This window comes from Drosophila pseudoobscura, chromosome X, assembly GCF_009870125.1.
Source record: "Drosophila pseudoobscura strain MV-25-SWS-2005 chromosome X, UCI_Dpse_MV25, whole genome shotgun sequence".
Classification (NCBI taxonomy): domain Eukaryota; kingdom Metazoa; phylum Arthropoda; class Insecta; order Diptera; family Drosophilidae; genus Drosophila; species Drosophila pseudoobscura.
Window position 1 is genome coordinate 47,935,304 of NC_046683.1, and position 11,814 is coordinate 47,947,117.

General features: G+C 42.8%; 2 non-coding genes across 2 annotated transcripts; both read right to left on the bottom strand.

Annotated features, from left to right (window-relative positions):
- Positions 1–8,636: 8,636 nt before the first annotated feature.
- On the bottom strand, positions 8,637–8,772 carry TRNAL-CAA (transfer RNA leucine (anticodon CAA)). Its single transcript has 2 exons — positions 8,735–8,772; positions 8,637–8,681 (listed from the first exon to the last, which is right to left on the bottom strand). It is a non-coding gene; the product is annotated as a tRNA-Leu (tRNA).
- A 2,245-nt stretch (positions 8,773–11,017) lies between these two features.
- On the bottom strand, positions 11,018–11,089 carry TRNAP-AGG (transfer RNA proline (anticodon AGG)). The gene has a single exon. It is a non-coding gene; the product is annotated as a tRNA-Pro (tRNA).
- Between the last annotated feature and the right edge of the window lie 725 nt (positions 11,090–11,814).

Below are 11,814 nucleotides of genomic sequence, written 5' to 3' on the forward strand. Positions count from 1 at the left end.
AGGGTCCTTTATTTATTTAAATAAAAATAATAAATGGAGATTTGCCTGGAGTGAAAGAATGAAAATAATCAAAGGGGAATTATGCCACGAATTGCAATCCAGCACCCATATTTGATAAATTAGCCATTTTTCTTTGAGCCACAGCTAATCCAGTGCTTCGTCCTTAGGTATCCTTATGATCTTCGGAGGTCACTTTGCGCCGGACTCGCTTGAAATTCATTGAATGCACATTTAATTTACTAAATAATGCCCGCAAAAGGGGGCCCAAAGCCGAAATGTTGAGGCCTGCTTAAAATGTATATATGCCCGGTCCGATGCCCGGTCCGAGGCCATTACTGGGGACTGCCAAATGCCTTTCGGCCGATGTCCAGTTAACGCTTCAATGGTGGCAAATGGCTAAATTCGGGCGCATAAAGTGAATTGTTTTACGGGCAGGGCGAGAGTCTTTTCCTTTTTTTGAAAAACGAGTTAAACACGTGTCGCAAATGGTAGGGTTGCCCCCCATCCCCACCCCCCCCTTCGATCTAGACGCTCTGCAATCTCCTTTGGTGCCAGTTGAATGTTGAATTGTGCGGGTTCTTCATATGTTTGATGGTCCTGAGAGCCTTCATAGATTATGGATGAGTTTCATAATGAGCCAATTTATACAAGTGTTCCTTCCACATGTATGTGTGTGTGTGTGTGTGTGTGTGTGTGTGTATGGCCTTCATCAACGATTCCAACACGGACTGTCCAAAGTACTTAATGCTTGGCTCTCCTCTCCATCCTCTCCCGCTCTCCCGTTCTGCTTCTTTTTTTTGGTAGTGATATATGAAACCCCCAAGAAGCTGCTGGCCAAAATGCCATTTGTTTAAAGGAGCAGCAGAGCGGCAGCACCATCCTCGGCAACTTCACAGCTTCCATTTGAATGCGCACATGTCGAGGGCGAGTGAGCAACACATGGCCCCAAGGAGCTGCTGGAAATACTGGGTACTGGGTACTGGTGTGGACAGCAGCTGTTGCTCCTCCTGCGCTGGTTATCCTGCTTGAGTGCACGCGCCAGGTGACAAACTCGAACTTTTCCTCCAGCAGCTGTCGCCTCACATTTTTGTTTTTTTTTTGGGGGCTCGCAGCAGTAAACAAGTCAGCCTGAAACTGGAGATTGGAGACAGTTGGTGGGGGGGGAGGGGGCTATCTCTGGGCTTCGATTTGATTGTGTTCATTAACTGGTTCTGGTTCTGGCCATGCAGAGCCGCTCACGAAATGTCAAAGCTTTTGGCCTATTGGTCCCGCGGCAGGTGCCTCTCTCGCTCTGCGGCTAACCTAGAAAAGGAGACCTAATGCCCCCCCCCCCCACCCCCCGTCCCCGCCCCGTACACCATTCAGGTTTCTTTTTGGCTTTTGTGAAAGGCACTGGTCGTCGCTGGGGGATTAGTTACACTTGTGCTCCATTTAAATGGCAAAGCGACTAAATTATGCGAAATTCTTTCTTTCGAGCCAAAATAGAAAGTGAAAGACCCGCAAAAAAGTACACGAAATTATTGCAATCAAAGTCGGTTGCGCCGCCCTTTCGCTGGGTGAATGTCGCCCGATCTAGGCCTTGGGGAAAGTTGGGGCTGGGCCCCCCTCCCCCGTTCGAAGGTGGAAAATGGGAAAGGAATCCGAGTATCCCTTTCTTGAATCAATCAAGAGGCCACTGCCTATGCTTGATTAGCATATAGAAATATCTGCCTATATATATTGTTTTGGCCATTGTTCCGCCTTCTTGGGATATGGCCAGATATCTCAGGGCACACGAGCGTTCCGGCCTGCGTTCACATCAAAGCCCAACCGAAATGCTGCTAATAGCAACCTTTTCATAAACTTTTTGATGTAAGGGAGACCTTTTTTGTTTTTTTTTTGTTTCTAAAACTCATTAAAATACCAAAAGTAACGAAACGAAATCAAAAAAAGATAAACCCGCACGACAGAAGTAGATCCCAGGCAGGGTGCGGGGTGGGGGGGTGTGGGGTTCCTGGAAGCAGCGACAGCAAAAAATCAGCTCCCACAGAGGCACAAGGAATGCCGCTTCTCGTGTGGGTCCCCCCCCCCCCCCCCCCCCCGGCCCCCATTGATTACCAGAGTGTGTGGCAGTTCGGGGGCAGAGCGGCGGAATGGCAAACAAATTATTACAAGTGCAGTTGGAAAATATGTGGCGGCCACTTATCAACGTAATCAACAGCAAATACCTGGACACGCCTGAGTGCAGACCAGTGGCCGTGGCGGTCCGCCTTTGTGCCAAAGGAAGCCCATTGACAGCACCCTACGACAGACCCTCCACTCCCATAGCGGGCAAAAAAAAGAACCCAAGACATAGACCAAGCCGTCGCCATGTCACACAGAGAGAGTACTGTGGGGTCTCCAAACCAGAAGTGAGTTGTTGCCTGGGACTGAGACTGGGACCCGGGACTGGGACCGAGGCTCCCATCTGATTCGATTCGATTCGATTCCTTTGGTGCTCTGTCAAATGTTTTGGCTTAATGATGGCATTGATGGATGGATCACACGTAAGCGGCAGTCATTTAGTAATTTATCTCAAGCCATTTCGAATTAATAGACTCTTTCGCCTGTTTTCCTTTTGATTCCCAGATTTTGATCTGGCAATTTTTGTTGTCAAATTATGGAAAATTTATGAGTGAGTCGACGTGGGCTCGACGCTGTGAGAGTCCGTCTAATTAAGGCTGCTTTCAGCGGGCTTTCTCGAGTGCAGTTTCAAGCTCGATTAAGTTCTTAATTAGCCGCAGTTTAGTTAATTGGTTGACTGACTCCTCGGCCCATATGCAGATCGTGTGTGGAGCCGGGGTCAAAGTACTCTCTCTCTCGCTCTCTATCTCTCTTTGAAACCTTTTTGCCGATCACTTTTATGACGCCTGGCCAGACCACATCTGGGCGCAATCTCCCATGCAAATTCCTCAAAGCTCTTTCAATATTTAACCCAAAAAAGTATTTGCACAAAAAACTGCAGCACACGAACAAAATTCGCGCTCTGACACTGACAAGTCGTGTGAAGCACACCTGCAAGAGTCAAGCACAGAGCGGGACGGACCGCAAACCGAAACCAGATCGCCGGGGAACATGGAGCATGGAGCATGCAGCATGGGGCTTGGGGCTTGGGGCATGGGGCATGAGGCATGGCATTGCATTGCATTGCATTGCATTTCGGTGCACCGAAACATGTTGCAAAATGCTGTCCGCTCAGCTGTGCGTCGTGGCCTTAAAATGAGTGCAACACATTGGCTTCCTTCGGCTTCGGGGACGCCCCTCCACAGCCACAACCTGCTTCTCCTGAGACCGGGGCTGGCAAAGCGCCAAACTAGCTAACTTGAGCCACACTGAACGAAAATAGTTGCCACCTGTATTCTATGCCTTCAAAAACCATACGAAGATATATTTATTTTTATATAAATAATAAAAAAAAAAAATAAATTAATTAAATGTCACAATAAATACATTCACTTATTTAATAAATTATATACGGAGGTAGCTCGAATTTAATATTTTTACAAGTGAATTATACGAATTAATTAATTATTTATTCTTAAGATTTTATTTTATATTTTTATTTGAATGGTTTTTTAATGTAAAGAACACGAATTAGGTATTTATTTTTATTTAGTATTTATTTATTTATTTGTCTTATTTTATTTTTTGTATTAGTTATTTAAATTTAATTTTAATTTCAACATATTTTTGTATTAATTTACGCTAATTTGTTTTGTATAAATTGTTTTTTATGCAAAGAACACGAATTAATAATTCAGTTGAATTTGTTTATTTATTTGTATTTTTTTATTTACTTAAGTTTAAAAGAAAAATTAATTTTAATTTGAATATATTTTTGTATTAATTTATGCTTATTGTGCTTTAGGGAATTGTTTTTTATGCAAAAAACAAGAATTAATTATTTATAAATTATTTATTTATTTTCTTCTTATTCTGTTGTTATTTTTATATTTAAAATATTTTAATTTAGTCATATATTTTTGTATTGTTATTTTTATATTTATTTAAATTTAAAAAAATATATTTAAATTTAATTTTAATAGTAATATATTTTTAAATAAAAAAATTAATTAATATTTATGATTATTTTTTTCTAGGGAATCGTTTTTTATACAAAAAACACGAATTAATTATTTATTTTTATTGAATTTATATACATTTTTGTATTTATTTATTTAAATTTAGTTGTAGCATTTTTTTTTATTAATTTTAAGTAGGTATTATTCATTTAATTTGTATATATTTATTTAGGCATTTATTGAGTTTTAATCATACATTTTTTTATTTATTATTACTATTTCTTTATTTCTTATTTTTTTTATATTTTTTTTATTATTTTAAAGTATTTATTATTATTTTTTTTATTTAATTTAAAATTTAATTTCCATGTATTTATTGATGCATTTATTGTGTGTTTAATTTCGTTGCAGTGTATCCCAAGGGGTCGGTGGAGGGTTGGAGGCTGTTGGGAACATAGAAAAAAAGATAAAAACAAATGTTGCACCGCTTGATTTTCTTGCCTGGGGCCTTTCGCTACTTGAGCACACACACGCGTAAGTGGAACGAGGGCGGCTGCTGCAGTTGCAGTTGCACACAGTCGGACGGGGGGCGCGGGGCGGTGGGCAGGGGGCAGGGGGCAGTGGGAGGTGGAGGCATTGTCCTTAGCCTCACCGCAGGCAACAAAGCGGAGCGTGCACAACAGCACCGGCAACTAGAGAAACCACAGAGAGAGAGAGAGAGAGAGAGAGAGAGAGACAGAGAGTGGGAGACACGGAGACTTGGACTTGATTGTAACAATGTGGCACACTCAAGATGCGCCAGGTATTTGGCTAAGGCGATAATGCGACAAGGATAACGAGGCATTCGGACCGTGGAGTGGACCCGCCGACAGGGCAGAGCAGGGCAGGGCAGGGCAGGGCAGAGCCGGGCAGGACAGGCTTGTTATCATCCAGACTCCTGTCTTGTCCTGCTGCTCCAGGCACTCGTCCATGTCCTCCCTGTTCGTGGTGCGTAATGCGCTCATTACGTGCCGCCATCAACATCGCATCGACATGCCACACCAAGTGACTTAGACTAGCCCCCCCCCTGTCCGTCCCCCTCCTGCCACGCTATCATTTTTGGCTTCGGTTTTGGGGCTTTGTCCAGGGTCCAACACGGCAATGTCATGCCAATTGCATGCCTTTCCCTCCTGCCAGTGCCTCCCTCCACTCCGCTCCTTCGGGGCGTCATTCAGTCGGTGGCTAATTAGAGAACCGCCTTTTGTATTGGTTGATAAACCAAAAATTCGGCGGTGGGGGGGGGCTGTCGGGTTGTCGCGGGTTTTATGGTTAACGGAATGCTCGATTCATGTCTGGTAAATTGGCGGAATTGTAATGGATTTTCGGGGGCTACAACTCCTAGAATTGGGCAAAGATACTGTGTACTGTGTGGGGGGGGGAGCTGCCTTTGGGGATAAGGGCTTTAAGAGGCTGTGGCTTGCCCTTTAAAGCAGCCCCCTGCTCGACTCCGGCAGGTGTTCCCCCAATGGCAAGCGATCAACGAGACAAAATCAATTTCCCTGCTCAGCAAACGTTTTAAACGCATTTGTACCGACGACAAATTAGTTACGCCAGAAAAAACGGAAAAACAAGCAGAAGAAAGAAAAGTCAACTGCAGCTGCAGGAAAAACCACTGGCTGCGAGACCGCAGCCTCAAATACCCTACGCCCAAGACTCTGTAGAACTCTGGAGTGTCTTTCCTGGGCAGCGATGGCATAGTCGTGGCCCTCTTTGGCGGTGTTAGGGTATCAATTGTGTCAGGGCCAATGGCCAGAACGGGAACAGCGACAGATTGCGTGGGGGACGACGCTTCAAATGTAGATTACAAGGTTAACAGAGGGGCCGGGGGGGGCGCAGAGAGGCGAAAGAGTGACAGGAAGTGCGCTAACTCAATTGGTCTCTTGGCAAACGCCGCATTATGGGTCACTAAGCCGCCTAGTGGCCATTGTCAGACCTTGGCTTTGTCCCCCCCCCCCCCCCCTCTCTGGTGTGGGACAACAAGTGCATTCCCTGATTGACATGCAACACGCGTTCGGGGCCCACTTTCCTGGGGCAAGCGGTACGCTACGTACGGGGCATGCAACGCACCGTTGTCGCTTGGCTTACTTTATAAAACTTGCCCCCCCCCTCCCCCCTGCGAAGGAGAGCGACAGAGAGAGAGAGCTATGTAATTGAAATTACGTGACACTCTGCATATGCACTGGATTTAAATTGAGTTTCCAGCTGGCCGTCGGCGTGTGGGTGTGTGGGTGTGTGGCACGCGTGTCTTAGTGGTCGGTCTATCTATCTATCTCTGTCTTGTGTTTGGTATTGTCTGCGGCGGAGCCAGTGTGGGCGACATCTCTCCAGAACTTTGACAAGTGCACTCGAGTGGCACATCCGAACACGTGCTCGAAGGCCCATAAAAGAGGAAATAAATTCCAAAACGAAGCCTAATTAGTGGCGAAACAATGCATTTCAGGGGCTTGGGGGGCTCAGGGGACAGTAAAACCGATGAAAAATAACTATTATTAGAAGGATAAATTTAGGCAACAGATGAGAAATATTTTCACTATTTAAAGGAATTTATTTTAAGAGAAAAACACACATGAAAAAAAATATTTGGAAGGAAAGAATTAATTTAAAATATTGAGAATATTTATAAAAAAAAAACAAAACAAGAAGAAGAAAAAAATAAAAAGAAGAAAAAAGAGAAGAAAAAACGATTTTTCAGAAGTATGACTAGAAAACTAATCATTATTAAAAGGATAGATTTGGGCAATAGAAAAGTGATATTTTTATTATTTAAAGGAATTTATTTTAAGGGAAAAACACATGAACACAAAAAATATTTTGAAGGAAGGCGTTAATTTAAAATATTGAGAAAATCAAAAAAAATAAATAAATAAGACAGAAAATAAAAGAAGAAAAAAATTAGAAAAAAAGAGAATAAAGAAAAAAATGTAAAAAAAAATGTATGTCAGCAGTGCGATTAGAAAATTAATCAGTATTAGAAGGATAGATTTGGGCAATAGAAAAGTAATATTTTCATTATTTAAAGGAATTTATTTTAAGGGAAAAACTATTAAAAAAAAAAACAAGAAATTATTAGAAAATATTTGATATTAGTAATATTATTATTATTAGAAAATATATTTTGAAAAAGGAATTAATATCAAAAACTGAGAATATTTATAGAAAATCAAAAAAAGCATAAAATAGAAAAAAAGAAGAAAAAGAAGGAAATAAAAAGAAAACGAGGGGGAACGTTGTGAGTTGCTGCGGACACCGCAACTCTACGGTTATACCCGATACTAAGTCAGTATGGCTCTCCTCTGGCAGACGCCGCTAATATTTAACGACACGACAAAGAGTGCGTGCGAGAGAGACAGAAAATCAGTCTGAGCGTGACGTCGGGCGCTGCGTAGCCACTGCAAATTGATTTGTTCCTTTTGGCTATAAAAATGATCTGATCTGATCCAGATTCAGCAACCGGATAGATATGGTCATTATCTATGATTCTGCGTTTTTAGTTTTCTCAAATCTGCAATATTGTGGATGCAACAGATTTTCGTCCTTTGTGGGGGCGGATGGGGGTGGGGCGAAATTCTGAGATATACGTTTTATAGTGACATCTTAAAGGAGTGTGTGTACCAAACTTGGTTACTCTAGCCTTAATAGTCTCTGAGATTTGTGGTTGCCTCAGATTTTCGTCCTTTGCGGGGGCGGAAGGGGGTGTGGCGAAATTTGGACAGGAAACGGTCAAGGTCCGATATCACAGGAGTGTGGATACCAAATTTGGTTGCTCTAGCTCTTATGGGTTCTCAGATCCTTGAACTCATATTTTGCAATTGGCAAAACCGACCATGAAACCTGTGTGTTAGAGTGAGACAGAGCGAGAAAGAGTGAAATTGTTTTCGTGATTCTGGCTGTAATAATTATACGATCTGATTCAGATTTTGCACTCTAGAAGATATAGTCATCTTCTACGATTCTGCGTTTTTAGTTTTCTCGTATCGTCAAAATTGTGGATGCCACAGATTTTCGCCCTTTGTGGGGGCGGAAGTGGGCGGGGCAAAGTTTTGAAATATTTTTGGAGCAGTGACATATCACAGAAGTCTGGATCCAAAACATCGTTGCTCTAGCTCTTATAGTCTTTGAGCATTAGGCGCTGAAGGGGACGGACAGACGGACAGACGGACAGACGGACGGACGGACAGACGGACAGACAGACATGGCTCAATCGACTCGGCTATTGATGCTGATCAAGAATATATATACTTTATAGGGTCGGAAACGATTCCTTCTGGACGTTACACACATCCACTTTTACCACAAATCTAATATACCCCAATACTCATTTTGAGTATCGGGTATAACAAAGGATTTGTCAGAAGTGCGATTAGAAAATTAATCAGTATTAGAAGGAAATAAAAAGTAATATTTTCATTATTAAAAGAAATTAATTTAACACTTGAAAAAATATAAAAAAATTATTCGAAAACATATTTTGCAGGAAACAATTATTTTAAAATATTGAGAATATTTATAAAAATCGAAAAAAGCACAAAATAGAAAATAAAATAGAAAAAAAAGATTTGTCAGAAGTGGGATTCGAACCCACGCCCTCAGAGAGGACCAGAACGCTCATTGCACAACACGCCCTCCTGGGAAGGGCAAGAGTCTTGGGTATAGCTCTTGAGTCTGGCGCCTTAGACCGCTCGGCCATCCTGACACATGCGGAGAGGGCGGCCCGCGTTCGGGCTTGTGGCAGCGGGCTATTTATAGATAGGCAAAACATATTCGAGTGGGTGGACGCAGAGACGCACAGACGCACCTTCGGGTGATAAAAGCTTTATAAAAGACGGTGTCATTGGTGTGTGGTGTGTGTGGTGTGGTGTGGTGTTGCTGTGTTGGTTGCCATGTGGTTAAGTGCTGCAGTGTTGCCATTTCATGCTTGGCTAAATCGTTGCTAAATCGTCACCTGAGCACCGTTTCCGCCAGGGCAATCAAAACCGAATTGAAGCTGGCGATGCCTCGGCGCTCGGTGTTCGGTGTTCGGTGTTGCCCGGGGGCCTCATCATAAAAATCACACAAACCGCAGCCCCACACTGCCAAACGTGGGCACACAGACACACAGTCACACACACAATTGATGCGCCACGAGTTCAAGTCAATTGCAGAGCCCGCAGGCTTCGGAGAGCGCGTGTCGTGCCCCTTGTTCCTCCCCCGGCCCTTGCCAATGCGGCGGCGGTGCTGAAACCACAAGCCTTAACCCCCTGCCAGCTGCTGTGATGTATTTGTCAGCTTCGAAAAAAAATCAAATAAGGAATAATCGCCAAAGGCGTAACGAAACGACCGCAGGAATACCGTTTATATATTTTTTTAATTTTTTTAAAATTTTTATATGTGTATTTAATAATAATGTATATTTTATTTTATTATTATATTTTACATATATATTTTTTGCTTATTTATAAATTCTTTTTTTTTAATAATAACAATTAACTGAAATTATTGAAAAAACCTTTATAATGGGTTGAATTTAGAATAATTTTAATAGTTTTATTCATATTTTTTTTTTATTTTTTTTTTCTATTAATGCATCTTTTTTATTAATTTTTTATAATGCACAATTAACTGTACTGTAATTATAAAAATATTTTGTTATTGTTTTTGTTTTTTTCCACCTTTTTTTATTTATTTATTTAATATTTTTTTTTTTTTTTATATATATTTTTTATTTATTTTTTTTTTAAGTACACAAATAAGTGTACTGTAATTATTAAAAATATTTGGATAATGGGTTGAATTTAACATAAGGTTTTATTGTTTTATTCGCATTTTTTACTCATTCAAATAATAATTTTTAAATTAATATATATTTTTTATTTATTTATTTTATTAAATTTTTTTAAAAATGAATATATACATTTATTTGCTAATTTATTCTAATTGATTAGGTCCGAATTTTGTTAAATTTTAGTGAAGCGGTTAAGCAGTTCTCTGCTCTCCCAATCCTAGGCTGTAGATTTATGTTTAAAGATATTTTCCTATACCTTTGAGAACTGAGAAACGCTCCTGTTTAATGGGTATCAAAATATACATTACAGAAAGTATCCCCCGGAGGAGGAGTGTGGACAGGAGGAGGCTATCAAATGCAGCCTCACTTCCACAGGAGGCGGTGGCAGTGGCAGTGGCAGTGGCGGTGGCAGTGGCTGTGGCTGTGGCATTGCCAGACGTCGTTGATGATGCTGGACGGAGACTGAGGACTGAGACAGAGGCCGTGTGTGTGGCTGTGTGTGTTTGTGGCTGGCATGGCATTGAAATCGAAATCGAAATCGACAACCAGACACTTCAAACGCATGCAAAACGCATCGAAACAATGAGATTTACGTGCTTCCCAGCTGTTATGGACTGCAATCGGATACATGTTCAGAGTGACGGGCAGGGAGGGGACGGCAAGGGGGGTGGCAGGGGGGGATGGCAAGAGTTGAGTGCCGTATTATTACAATGCGAAAGAGATCTGCCTGTGGGCCCCCGGGGGGTAGGCAAATGGATTTTGGTCTCCCAATCCACCCCTCTCCCTCTCCCCCTCTCCCTCTCTCCTCTTTCTGCATGTTAAACGGTAATGACAGCCATAAGCTTTGCCCATGTCGGTCTCTGGTCGGTCTCTGGCCGGTCTCTGGTATCTGCTTGGGCAGCCAAGCCGAAAAGTTTGTTGTGTTAATTTTCAATGCATAAAATTCATTGGCCCGGTCTAGACTGCGTCTCGAGTCGAGTGTCAGTCCCCCAAGCCATGCCTGGCGGGGCGTCAGCTTTCAATCGAGTGCCCCCCCGAGTCTCCCCGTCTCCCCGCCTCCCGTCTCCCGTCTGTTGCATTGTCCCATACGTCGTCTTCCGTAATTGTAATCCATACTGTGCTCTGTCTTTGGCATATAATTGTTTAAATATCGTAAAAAAAGAAACTCCAAAGACTTGGGCTCGTCCGGGATTTGAACCCGGGACCTCCCGCACCCTAAGCGGAAATCATACCCCTAGACCAACGAGCCGTGCGTCGAAAGGCGGCCAAAAGACGAAAGATTATGGGTCTTGGAGGTGATCTTCGAACAGCATTCAAGGGCTTAATGTAAATGTCCTCAATTAGCTGTTAATGGCTCTGCCTCCCCTGCCCCCTGCCCCCCACCCAGCACTTGACCCAGCATATGCAGAATCTGTCCTGTCCCTGTCCCAGAGATTAGATCGTATTCGGGGTGGGATCTGGTTTGCCTTCTGTCACTGATTGTAATCCCCGGCCGCGAGCTCGTTAACATTATTTGTTGTGGTCTCTTTTCGCAAAGTGCATTGGTGCAGGGGTGCAGGGGCGCAGGGGTTGACCCGCATTCAATCTGCGTCTTTTGGCTGCCCTTTAAAGTCTCCCCGTGCAGCCCTGGATTGGGTTTTTTTTTACAACTATTTGATCAAATGCTTAGGCAACATCAAAAGGTTCTCCTTAACGCGTATGGTCAAGCACACAGGCAACCTTCGGTGGCAGGCAACATTCGGTGGCAAGTTCCGTGAGTTGATGGCTTCATTAGGGGTTGTTCCAGGGGTCAGGGGCCCGCACGGAAAAATGTTTCATGTCTCAATTCGGGCTTGCATAAAAAACAAACGGCACTTCAAGTGGTTGATTTTACGCTCCTGACGGGTTGGCGGCTGTTGGCGGCACCCCCTGCTGTTGCCATTTGTTACGTCACAGCTGTTATGATTTCAAACCGGCCCGTAAGTGTTCCCCTAA